This window comes from Hypanus sabinus, chromosome 20, assembly GCF_030144855.1.
Source record: "Hypanus sabinus isolate sHypSab1 chromosome 20, sHypSab1.hap1, whole genome shotgun sequence".
Lineage (NCBI taxonomy): Eukaryota > Metazoa > Chordata > Chondrichthyes > Myliobatiformes > Dasyatidae > Hypanus > Hypanus sabinus.
This window is the reverse complement of record NC_082725.1, coordinates 17,317,526-17,330,992: the sequence shown is the minus strand read 5'-3', so window position 1 is coordinate 17,330,992 and position 13,467 is coordinate 17,317,526. Positions and strand designations below refer to the sequence as shown.

At 40.0% G+C, this 13,467-nt stretch overlaps 1 long non-coding RNA gene across 1 annotated transcript; it reads right to left on the bottom strand.

Moving 5' to 3' along the window:
* Positions 1–1,793: 1,793 nt before the first annotated feature.
* On the bottom strand, positions 1,794–9,691 carry LOC132378657 (uncharacterized). The gene is made up of 3 exons (XR_009507145.1): positions 9,541–9,691; positions 5,545–5,632; positions 1,794–2,070 (listed from the first exon to the last, which is right to left on the bottom strand). It is a non-coding gene; the product is annotated as an uncharacterized LOC132378657 (long non-coding RNA).
* Positions 9,692–13,467: the final 3,776 nt, after the last annotated feature.

The window sequence follows — 13,467 nt, the reverse complement described above, 5'->3', positions numbered from 1 at the left end:
ATCTATGTTGGCAACTTAGTTACATTGTCAAACTTGCCACAAACCTGCCTGTCCAGGTAGACCTATTCTCTCAGCTTGCTCCTGCCCAATTGAACTCATTTTTGCATACCTTGACACTGTCTTATACCCCCTTGTTCAATCTCTTCTCACCTATATTCGTGACAGTTCTGATGCTTTGAAATTTTTCAATGATTTTAAGTTCCCTGGCCCTCACGGTCTTATTTTCACCATGGATGTCCAGTCCCTATATACCTCCATCCCCCACCGAGATGGTCTCGAAGCTCTTTGCTTTTTTTAGGATTCCAGACCTAACCAATTCCCCTCTACCACCACTCTCCTCTGTCTAGTGGAATTAGTTCTTACTCTCAATAATTTCTCCTTTGACTCCTCCCAGTTCCTCCAAACCAAGGGTGTAGCCATGGGCACCGGCATGGGTCCCAGTTATGCCTGCCTTTTTGTTGGCTTTGTGGAACAGTCCATGTTCCAAGTCTATACGGGTATCCATATACTATAAGCCTACAGACTCTCACAGCTACCTGCTACTATTCCTCACAGCTACCTACAGCTACTATTCCTCTTCCCACTCTGTATCTTGCAAAAATGCTATCCCCTTCTCACAATTCCTCCATCTCCGCCACATCTGCTCTCAGGATGAGGCTTTTCATTCTAGGACAAAGCAGATGTCTTCCTTTTTTAAACAAAGGGGTTTCCCTTCGTTCACCATCAACTGGGCTCTCAAACGCATCTTTCCCATTTCCCGCACATCTGCCCTCAACCCATCCACCCACCACCCCACTCGGGATAGGGTTCCTCTTGTCCTTACCTACCACTCCACTAGCCTCCAGGTCCAACATATAATTCTCCGTAACTTCCGCCACTTCCAATGGGATCCCACTACCAAGCATATTTTTCCCTCCCCCCCCCTCCTTTTTGCTTTTCGCAGGGATCGCTCCCTACGTGACTCCCTTGTCCACTCATCCCCCCCATCCCTTCCTATCGATCTCCCTCCTGGCACTTATCCTTGCAAGCAGAACAAGTGCCCTTACACTTCCTCCTTCACCACCATTCAGGGCCCCAGACAGTCCTTCCAGGTGAGGCGACACATCACTTGTGAGTCGGCTGGTGTGGTATACTGCATCCGGTACTCCTGGTGTGGCCTTTTATATATTGGTGAGACCCGATGCAGACTGGGAGACCGTTTCACTGAACACCTACATTCGGTCCATCAGAAAAAGCAGGATCTCCCAGTGGCCACACATTTTAATTCCACGTCCCATTCCCATTCCGATATGTCTATCCATGGCCTCCTCTACTGTCAAGATGAATCTAAACTCAGGTTGGAAGAACAACACCTTATATACTGGCTGGGTAGCCTGCAACCTGATTGCATGAACATTGACTTCTCTAACTTCCGTTAATGCCCCTCCTCCCCTTCTTACCCCATCCCTGACATATTTAGTTGTTTGCCTGTCCTCCACCTCCCTCTGGTGTTCCCCCCACCTCCTTTCTTTCTCTCAAGGCCTCCTGTCCCATGATCCTTTCCCTTCTCCAGCTCTGTATCACTTTCGCCAATCACCTTTCCAGCTCTTAGCTTCATCCCACCCCCTCCAGTCTTCTCCTATCATTTCGTATTTCCCCCTCCCCCACTACTTTCAAATCTCCTATTATCTTTCCTTTCGGTTAGTCCTGACAAAGGGTCTCAGCCCGAAACATCGACAGCTCTTCTCCCTACAGATGCTGCCTGGCCTGCTGTGTTCCACCAGCATTTTGTGTGTGTTGTTTGAATTTCCAGCATCTGCAGATTTCCTCGTGTAAGCTAAATTTATATTGTGTTCTCCTTCAAGTTTAGATCTATCTTATTCTAAATGTAGCCAATAGTTTTTATTTCTTAAGCACCAGTATTCTAGTTCAAGTAGGATGTAACTGTAAATATGTGAATTGATAGAGTGCTGTAGATGAATAAAATCCAACTGTTTGTCCCACTTCTCTGCAACAACAGGCACAGTCCTTACATTGTTGCATCTTCCTGTCTTGAGTTACACAATTTTTCAACAATGCGTTGATAGTGATCTGTAAATAGAGCAGAACGATATTGAACGGGAGAAAAACATATATAAATCATTCAGACTTTCCTCACAACGTTCAAAGTTTCTGTCCTCAGTAGATTAAAATTGACAAATTTTAACAAGAAAGAGAGTAGTTCTGACATCCAATAATCTTTTCTGCTTGACTGATCATTAATGTCTACACGCATGAAAAATTAAAGATGCTTTTTTTTTGCTTAGCAAAGATGTCTCTGGCACTGTGATCATAGCTGAACTGTCAGAATGAGCTGTTGATATAAAGTTTCAATGGTAATTTTTTTCGAGAGGAGTTAGAATATGAAGAAAGGATAATTTGTATCTCTCAGATTTCAGGAGATTATTCCAAGTGAGTGCTTTTATCAGCTATTCTTGAATGTATTTATGCACAATATATATCCAATTCCACAAATAGTAAATTGGTTCTTAAATTAACAATGCCAGCAATACTTTAATATACTTTCACCTTTATTCAAATATTCAGCTGACATCTGCATACCCCTGTAATCTGGGCATAATAGATCTTTTCATTACCTTCTTTTTTCTTACAGTCATGGAGTTCTGACGCACCGTGAACAGGCCTTTCAGCCTAACTCGTCCATGACCACCAAGATGCTTTCCTAAGCTATGTGCATTTAGAAGCATAGAAAACCTACAGCACAATACAGGCCCTTTGGCCCACAAAGATGTGCTGAACATGTACTTACTTTAGAAATTACCTGGGGTTACCCATAGCCCTCTGTTTTTCTAAGTTCCATGTACCTATCCAGGAGTCTCTCAAAGGACCCTATCATATCCACCTCCACCACCGTCACTGGCAGCCCATTCCACACACTCACCACTCTCTTGCATAAAAAAACTTACACCTGAAATCTCCTCTGTACCTACTTCCAACCACCTTAAAACTGTGCATTCTTGTGATATCCATTTCAGCCCTGGGAAAAAGCCTTTGACTATCCACATGATCAATGCCTCTCAACGTCCTTGTAAATCTCCTCTGCACCCTTTCTATGGTTTCCACATCCTTCCTGTAGTGAGGCGACCAGAACTGAGCACAGTACTCCAAGTGGGGTCTGAGCAGGGTCCTATATAGCTGCAACATTACCTCTCAGCTCCTAAATTCAATCCCACGGTTGATGAAGGCCAATGCACCGTATGACTTCTTAACCACAGAGTCAACCTGCACAGCAGCTTTGAGCGTCCTATAGACTCGGAGCCCAAGATCCCTCTGATCCTCTACACTGCCATGAATCTTACCAATAATACTATATTCTGCCATCATATTTCACCTACCAAAAATGAACCACCTCACACTTATCTGTTGAACTCCATCTGCCACTTCTCAGCCCAGTTTTGCTTCCTATCAATGTCCCATTGTAACCTCTGACAGCCCTCCACACTATCCATAACACCCCAACTTTTGTGTCATCAGCAAATTTACTAACCCATCCCTCCATTTCCTCATCCAAGTCATTTATAAAAATCACGAAAAGTAGGGGTCCCAGAACAGATCCCTGAGGCACACCACTGGTCACTGACCTCCATGCAGAACATGACCCGTCTACAATCACACTTTGCCTTCTGTGGGGAAGCCAATTCTGAATTCACAAAGCAAGGTTCCCTTGGATCCCATGCCTCCTTACTTTCTCAATAAGCCTTGCATAAGGTACCTTATCAAATGCCTTGCTGAAATCCATATAGACTACATCTATTGCTCTACCTTCATCAATGTGTTTAGTCACATCCTCAAAACATTCAATCAGGCTCGTAAGGCATGACCTGCCTTTGAGAAAGCCATGCTGACTATTCCTAATCATATCATGTCTCTCCAAATGTTCATAAATCCTGCCTCTCAGGATCTTTTCCATCAGCTTACCAACCATTGATGTAAGACTCACTGGTCTATAATTTCCTTGGCTAGCTCTACTCCCTTTCTTGAATAAGGGAACAACATCTGCAACCCTCCAATCCTCCAGAACCTCCACGTTCCCGTCGATGATGCAAAGATCATTGCCAGAGGTTCAGCAATCTCCTCCTTCGCCTCTCACAGCAGCCTCTCTTCCAGTCCCGGAGACTTATCCAACTTGATGCTTTCCAAAAGCTCCAGTTCATCCTCTTTCTTAATGTCTATATGCTCAAGCTTTTCAATCCACTGTAGGTCATCCCTACAATTGGCAAGATCCTTTTCCGTAGTGAATACTGAATCAAAGTATTCATTAAGTACCTCAGCTATGTCCTCCGGTTCCATACACAATTTGCCACTGTCACAGTTGTTTGGTCCTATTCTTTCATGTCTTATCCTCTTGCTCTTCACATACTTGTAGAATGCCTTGGTATTTTCTTTAATCCTGCTTGTCTGCATTTGGCCCATATACCTCCAAACCACTGTTTCCCACCTTTTTTAGCCCAACACCCACACCCACCTAAAGCACTTTCATACTTGCAAATGCCCCCCTAAAGCACATTCATATGTACCAGTGGCCCTCTTCGACACAATATACTTTCTGATGCCCCCCATAGTGTAAAAACATGTCTGACATATGTTAACATGAGAAAAATGATTGTGCTTTAAATTTTTATTTGTCTTTAAGCCTAGCTTACACATTACCCGTGTGTTGTATAGCAGCTCGATATCAATGTGATCCTTGAGATTGATGGTTTTTAGCAAGAGTTGAAACATCTGGTTCAAGTTGAAGCAGCAAAAGCCCTAAGTCACCATATGTAACCACGTCCAAGCGGTTTCTCTTTTTTGTGAGTGTGTGGTTCACAGCACTGAAGCCTCTTTCAACAAGGTAGGAGGATGGAAATGCAATGAAGAGCTGTTTGGCTCTTTGCCAAAGTCCAGGAAATTTCATATGACAGTATAGCAACATAACACAAAAGCTGACATTTTTGAAAATAATTTTTGCTTCTTCATCATTCAAAATTTTGTTAATTTCTTCTTGCAAGCTCTCTTCCAGTTCTTCCACCTTGCAGAGAAATGGGTTAGTTACCCAGTTAGGAATTTTCAGACGGTTCAAGTACTTGAATCAATTCTGAAAACCCTTCTTCAATGACTGCAGATGTAAACAGTACTGTTGCAAATCATCATGCCATAGTTTTCATGCAGGCAGACTGTGAGAACACTCTTCTCCCAATGTTTTGATTATATATTTCCAATTTTCCGATAAATGTGGACACTGCACTTTTTGCCTGGATTAAAATGAAATTCTCACCCTGCAGTTTCATATTTAGAACGTCCATTTTGTCATACAGATCGGCTAAGTATGCCACACCTCCATGTAGAATTTCTATCTTGTTTCCCAAGCTCTTGTCGACTTTGAGCAAAAAGTCAACCACAGTGTCGATAAGATCAAAGCAACGTTGGGAATCACTGCTCTAAACCATTCCTCTAAACCGTGTACCTGTCCAAATGTCTTTCAAGTGTTATAATTATAAAGTGCAACTCTTTCTTTATGCCTACCAGTCTCTGCATGAAAAATTTGCCCCTCATGTCCTCTTTAAATTTTCTCCTTTTACCTTGAACCTATGTCCTCCAGTTTCGGACTCTCCTATCATGGGTAAAAAGAAGACTGTCATTACACGTACCTTACCTATGCTTATCATGAGAAGGAATTTCTTTAGCCAGAGGATGGGTAATCTAGAATTTATTGGCTCAGATGACTGTGAAGGCAAGTCATTTGGGTATTTGGTGGATTCTGGTTAATTGGGGCACATTTTGTGACACCAGAACATTTTGACCAAATTAAGTGGCTGTCCCAACTAGCTCAAGTTTCATGGAAATAGTGAAAAAATTACATTAAAAAAATAAACTATCATTTAACTAACAAATTACATATTTAAATGAAATACAGAATGAATTTCAACACTACCTAATCTACCACAGTACTATAAAACTGTGTATTAGTTCCTAATAATTATTGATGGAGGAATTTATTCAGTGTATGCTGACATGTTCTTTTTATTGACTGTAAATGAACAAAATCAGGGCAGACACCTAGTGTTGATAGTGGACTGCCTTCAAACAGTGCTTTCAATGACTGCATCATCCAAAGTTTCATTTTAATTGTAACATTCAAGATGATTATTGATACCTTCAAATTCTTCATAGTCCTAACTTTTTGAAGTATTAAAATATTTTCATTTTCATTCTCAGCCATTTCTGGCATCTCCAAGCCTGAATGCTTGAAATTACAGTAAAGCAAAACAGTTCTATATTGTGTTACCTTTTATTATTCACCAACTATCCATGACAAAAATCACTGTTTTTAAGCACAAACACACAAGAGATGCTATTTAAAAAATGTTCGCTCTAAGCTGAGTGTAGTGTCTAACGGCCACATGGTGTGCATGTGACTGACACTAGTTAGAAAGCATTCAGTAACATTCTCCTGCCCTAATTAAGCGACAGTGTGTTCCCAAATAAATAAAGAGGAACCCCAACTATTTTTTTGATTTCTTTTTGATTCTTAAGATTTTTCCCAAATAAGCGGCTGCCCCAATTAACCAGTGGCCCAATTAACCAGAATTCACTGTGTTTAAAGCAGAGGTCAATAGTTTCATGATTATTAAGGCCATCAAAGGTGACAAGGAGAAGGCAGGAGAATGGGATAAGAGGGATAATTAAATAGTAATGATGGATGGCAGAATAGACTCAATGGGCCAAATGGCCTAACTCTGCTCCTATGTTTTATGGTCTTATGATTCTATAAACCACTATCAAATTTTATAAATTCTAATTTTATAATTTATAAAATTCTATCAAATTTCAGCCTTCTTCTCTCCAAGGATAACAGTCCCAGCCTATCCCATCTCTACTTATAATTCAAGTCCTCCAGTCCTGTCAACTTTTTTGTAAATCCTATCTGTACTCTCCCTCAATGACATCTTTCTTATAGTAAAGTAACCGATACTACACACAGGACTCCGAGTGAGATCCCAGCAACAACGTGCTCAGCTGTAACACAAAGTTTCACCTCTTGTACTTGCTTTGACTGATGAAGTGGGCATGACAAACATCTTCTTCATCACCCTGTCTATGTGTTGTCACTTTCAGGGAGAAATGTTCTTGTACCCCTAGTCCTCTCTTTTCTACATCACCCCCAGTCCTCTCTTTTCCACATCACCCCCAGGGCGATGCCATTCACTGTGTATGTCCTAGCCTGATTTAGCTTCCCAACTCCCATCACATTCATCCAACTAAATTTCCATCTGCCATTCCTTTGCCCACCTTTTCCCCATTAAACTAGATTCTGCTGTTAAAATTAGACAGCCAGCTTTCCGGTCCGTTATACCACCAGTTCAGGTATCATCAATAAATTACTAAAAAATGTCACCTACTTCTCACCTAACATATCAATGTAAGTGACACACCACTGACCATTGGCCTCCATTTAAAAAAATAACAATCCACTGACTCCTTCCACCAAGCCAATTTTTGTCCCATTGGCCATGTCACCCTGGATCACATGATCTAACCTTCCAGCCCAACTTTGCATGTGGGACCTTGTTGAGTGTCTTGCCAAAGTCCATGTAGGCAACATTTACTCCCCTTAACTTCATTAATCCTGTTAGGTTTAATAAATAAATATTATTTGTAAAGAGGCTTATTAATGTTGCTTGAAAAATCACCTGAATCTTTAGTCTGCATTCCTTTGTAGTGGATTAGCATTACAGAATCAAACTAAAACAATAAAATGCAAAGTGGTTGTTGATGTTACAATTATCCTTGCTTTTAATTTGTATTTTAGTATTATGTTCTGTCTGGCATGTGTAATTGGATGTGTAATTCTTTTGAAAACACACAAACTCAGTAACTGTATTTGGAATATTGACTGATATTCAGTTTGTCATGTTAAATGAGGCCTATGAACATAACCTGACAACTTCACACATTTTTCCTTTTGAATGCCATCTAGAAATTAGTGCTGGACACAGTATATGCAGATTTCTACAGTGACCATATAGTGTAAGCAATGATACAAAGAATAGGGGTATGAGATGGTTTTGTCTGTTTGATTATCTGTTGTTTACTCTGCTTTGAGCACTCTTTCTGATTGCCTCAGCATTCGTACCAACTCTGCATTAACACCAAATGACCTATAGCTCCTGCTTTGCAGTTTTCTTGTGAACTGGATAATTCTCAATCCAACACACCGCCCACCTCTTCTATCCTCACTTTCTCCGTAGCTACAGTAACCTGAGACATCCTTCAGATATCACTGCTACAAGCATCCCACAATACTCTCAAAGGCCTTGGAGTTACTTTTGAATGTCTCTGATACTCAGAGTTTAATAACCAGGTAAACAGTTAAATATTTTGAAGATGAATTCACTTCAAAACTCACCTTGGTGATAGATATTAAGTTCAAATAAAATTAAATTAAAATGAACCTCTTACTTGCGCTGAGCTTTTCAATAACTGGAGGTAGATTTATTATTTCTTTATTGAGATACAGAGTGGAATAGGGCCTTTCGACCCTTCGAGCCGCACCGCCCACCAACGCCCGATTTAACACCACCTAATCATGGAACAATTTACAATGACCAATTAACCTACCAACCGGAATGTCTTTGGACTGTCGAAGCACCCTGAGGAAACCTGCACAGCCACGTAGAGAACGTACAAACTCCTTTCAGACCGCAGTGGGGATGATGCCGCTGCATACACTAATCTCCATTGTGGAACTAATTAGATGCAGGTGTAGAAGACCATAAGACCTTAAGGCAGAGGAGCAGAATTAGGCCACCGTGCCCATTGAGTCTGCTCCACCATTCCATAATGACAGATATGGCTAGAAATTATTTGTTCTATGCAGTGCAAACAGCCAATGATTCTTTTGTAATGGCTGGCTAGTAAGTAGCAAGACCCAGGTCACTTTTTTTCAATTCAACCTGAAAATCAGATATCAGATATTAAATAATTCTCCCTGAATACTTTGCAGTTAAAGAAAATACTTTGATGTAGAGCTGCTGCCTACCTCTTCTAACACCATGCATTATGCCTAACATTGAAAATGTGCCTTCATTAGTCAATAGCAGGTGAATAATATAACATGCCAGACTAGGCCAGAGCTCCAGCAGTGAAAAGCAATGCTTCCACTGCTGCACAACAATGGCTTGATTCCAATATTAAATTTCTTAACTTCTGTGGCTCCTTAGGGTATATTAATAAATTTTCATATCATAGACCTCAGCCACTAATCATCCCTGGCTGAGCACCGGTTATATTTTCCCAACCTCCTCAAACATATTGTTACAGGGAACAGTGAAACAAAATAAAATGGGAATTTATATAAAAGGCAGAGTTTTTCTGACTCTGATATGACATTGTGCATTGATATAAAATTAGTAACCTGTTTTATGCATTGTGTGATTAAAGTGAGTCTGGTTTTAAATCATCAAGTTGCATTTGTTCTGGTTTAGGGATTTAAGTCTGAATTTAGGGGTCCAGACTTACCTTTAATATGAGCTTTGTGCGTACTCCTTCCCGCGTGCGTCTGACTCAACCTCTGCTCCTATTCCACCTCCCTCCATCTTGCAAACTAGCCTTGGATTCTGCTGCTGAACTTCTCCAGCACGTGCCAAGTGAACTTCTGGTCCTGTTGTCTCCGGACACACGAGCAACCTCATACTCAGATAGATGCAAAGGTGGGAAGAACAAGCAGAAAGACAGGGAAAAGGAGACAAAAAATGAAAACCATGGGCAACAAGCAAACAAACAAATGAAGAAAATAATATTTTGTCAGAGATTCATCAGAAATTATTGGTGCCTTTAAAAAAAACAAAATTAAAAATAGAGAATATTGACATTACATTTGTAGGATTCCATTTTAGAATAGCATGGAATTCCATTTATTCATTTAGAGATACAATGCGAAACAGGCCCTTCTGGCCCAAAGAGCTATGTCGCCTAGCAACCCACCTATCAAGCACTAGACTACTTGCAAGAAAATTTACAATGAGCAACTAAAGTACTAACTGGTACATCTTTGGATTGTGGGAGGAAACTGGAGAACCTGAAGGAAACCTACATGCTTTCTAGAAGGACATAGAAACTCCTTCCAGATGGTGCTGGAATTGAACTCCGAACTCTGATGCTGGATATTCCACATTAGCGATCCCAGCTCCTATCTTTTCACATCCTAACAAATGGAAAGTCATGGCTTGGTAGTGTAGATGAAAAAACCTCACATATTGTTCAGAAAAGTACTTAAAACGGGGCAGTTGCTGTTTGAGTGCCTGTATAAGTTGGTCAACTTTTGCATCACCTCACTAGATTGTTTTCTTCAGGATATTTTTGGAAGACAGAGTTCCCCATGTGGAACCAATCTGTTCATAAAAGCATCTTCTTCAACCCACCAATTGGCATCACTGGCAAACGAGCTTCAGGAAGATTTATCTATGAACAACTATGTATATCATAAGACATAGGAGCAGATTTAGGCCATTTAGCCCATCAAGTCTGCTCTATCAATCTATGATGGCTGATTTATTTTTCATCTCAATCTCATTCTTATGCTTTGTCCGCATAACCTTTGATGCCCTTACTAATCCAGAACCTATCAACCACTGCTTTAAAAATACCTTGTGACTTGGCGTCCACAATTGCCCATGACAATAGATTCATCACTGTCTGGCTAAAGAAATATTTCCTCATTTCTGTTCTGAAGAGGTGGCCTTCTATTCTGAGGCTGTGCCCTCTGATCCTACACTCCCCAGTGTAGGAAACATCCTCTCCACGTCCACTGTATCGAGGCCTTTCAGTATTCAATATATTTCAAAGAGATACTCCCTCATTCTTCTAAATTCCAGTAACTCCAGTGACTCCAGGGCCAGAACCATGGAGAGTGAGAGTTTTTGAAATGTACAAATACTGCAAATGCTGAAATCTGAAGTAAAAAAAAAACTGAAAATACTCTGCAAATCGATCGGCGTCCATGGAGAAAGGAACAAAGTTAATGCTACAGGTTTCTAAATTTCTCCAGAACCTTATGCATGTTGGAGAATTTTGCCCATTCCAAGGTATCTTTTACTCCCCATTCAAAATCCATCAGTGGAGATTTGGCACTACCTGATTGCCCTGCCATCCCACTGGCATCAGAGGAGATTAGTCCAATCTGGCATGAGACATTTCACTGATTACACCTTTATAAACTTATCAGCCCACGGGCATCTCTGGAGCATTATGTGTGCAAAACTTGAGATATGTTGTCAAATCCACAGAACTTCTATAATATAACTGAGCATATTTATCACAATTTTACAAGCTTAGCCCAGCTTGTTACAGATAGCTGATGTTTGAAAATGTTGCTCTGCAGCCTTCAGCGGTCAAAACCACACCTTGAAAGTGCTTAAATATACGTGTTTATTTTTCCACCAGTTCTAGTTAATATACACTTTATAAACTATTTCCATAGAAACAAATGAACTTCAAATTAAGGGAAAATATGGCTTTAAATATATATTTTAATCCTTATTCTTGATTGGATTTGGTTTTTTATCATTGTTCCATCTAGAGATTGTGTCACCTGTTTTTGTTATACCATGCTCTTTGTTTGGGTGTAAGAATTTCATACAAAAATGTTTGTTACTCTTGCAATATATTTTTCCCTGGTCAAACATCTCTGTAAATCTCCGCTGCTGCTTATCCTGTCTTTAGAGGATTGGTCAATGACAATAATCTTTGTCCACTGTATTTGCTATTTGCTCACTTCAGTTACAACGATCATATGTTTGTTGTCTTGTTTCTGTTTGTTACTTCATTCTATAAAGCCTCACCAGCATGTCAGGTTTGTATATGCTAAGTCACCTTTCTGTTTCAGATCAAAAGAATATCTTGATTTCATATTTCAGCTTTTCTTAATTCCTGAAGATGTAATACCAATATTTTATACTATATTTTTGTGAAATATTCATATTTTAATATTATTTTTTATATTTTCTCATATTAATTTTTAATTTCTCATATTATTTCTTCTTTTAAAATATGTTTATTTGATGAATCAACACCACAAAATCTTTCAAGAGTTCTCCCATGAGATTTGAGTTGAGGGAAATGATATTAATGAACCGTCGGGAACATTTTCAAAGTAAATCATATGTGAGTGAAGAGCTACGATTGATATTAACATTTTGTTTTGTCCTATGAATCTTCATCTATCTCTAGCTTAACATATTAAAATTATCATTATCTTTGCTGATGGTGTTGTACTTGACAATCATGACACTGTCAAAACCATCTTGGATTAATAACAACATTTAATTTTGTTGATTCAGTTGTTACCTGAGTTTTTACTTCATCCCACCCACCTTTCCCCTCACTTGTCACCTGCAAGCTTGCACACCTTCCCCTCCCCCCAACTTTTATCCTCTTCCTTTCAAGCCCCAATGAAGGGTCTCAACCCAAAACGTTGACTGTTTATTCCACTCCATAGGTAGTGCCTGACTTGCTGAATTCCTCCAGCACTTTGTGTGTGTTTTCCCGAGATCACATTCAATGGCTTATTCAAGCCAATTCCAAAATGATATAATCTATTCTCATTGTTTGAATCAAGCCTGACAAAAAGAAGCAGTATAATGGAAAATGTTAAATGTAATCATTGGGTTGAAATAATTTGATTGCTGCTATCATCTCTGAGACTCCTTCTCAAGTTGTCTGAAGTTATAACAGGATCTAGATCAACTCAAAAGAATTTATTATATACTGCTGGCTCCTGAGAGTTAAAAGGGGATATTGGATAGGCTGGGACTGTCTTCTCTCGACTGAAGGAGGCTGAGATTTGACCTTTCAGAGGTTTATAAAATCAAGACAGGTTGAGATAATGAGGTTGCAGCTTTTCTTTCTCCCTCAGGCTAAAGGAATCCAAAACTTAAGGTTGGGGGTAAAAGAAGAAAGCTTTAAGGAGACCCGAGGTGCAAATTTTCACACAAAGGGTAATAGAAACAAGGTGCCAGTGCAAGCTGTAGAAATGAGTATAATTACTGAATTTAAAATAAATTTGGACAGTTATATGAATGGGAAAGGTTTTGATGGACATGGGGCAGGTATGTGTGGCTATCTCAAATCCAAGAGGTTCTGCAGATGCTGGAAATCCAAAGCAATGCACACAAAATACCAGAGGAAGTCAGCAGTTCAGGCCGCGCCTATGGACAAGAATAAGCAGACAATTGTTTCAGGCCAAGGCCCTTCATCAGGATTATCTCAGGATAGGCACTGTGGTCAGTATGGATGAGTTGGGCTGAAGGGCCTCTTTCTGTGATGTACTGTATGAATGTATTGTATACCCCTATTATAACTGCAGAAAGAGCAGCAAGAAACTGAGGGAACCGATCCAAAACCAAATATTTCCTGACCATATTGGACATGAAGCCTGAAGCAAGCTGA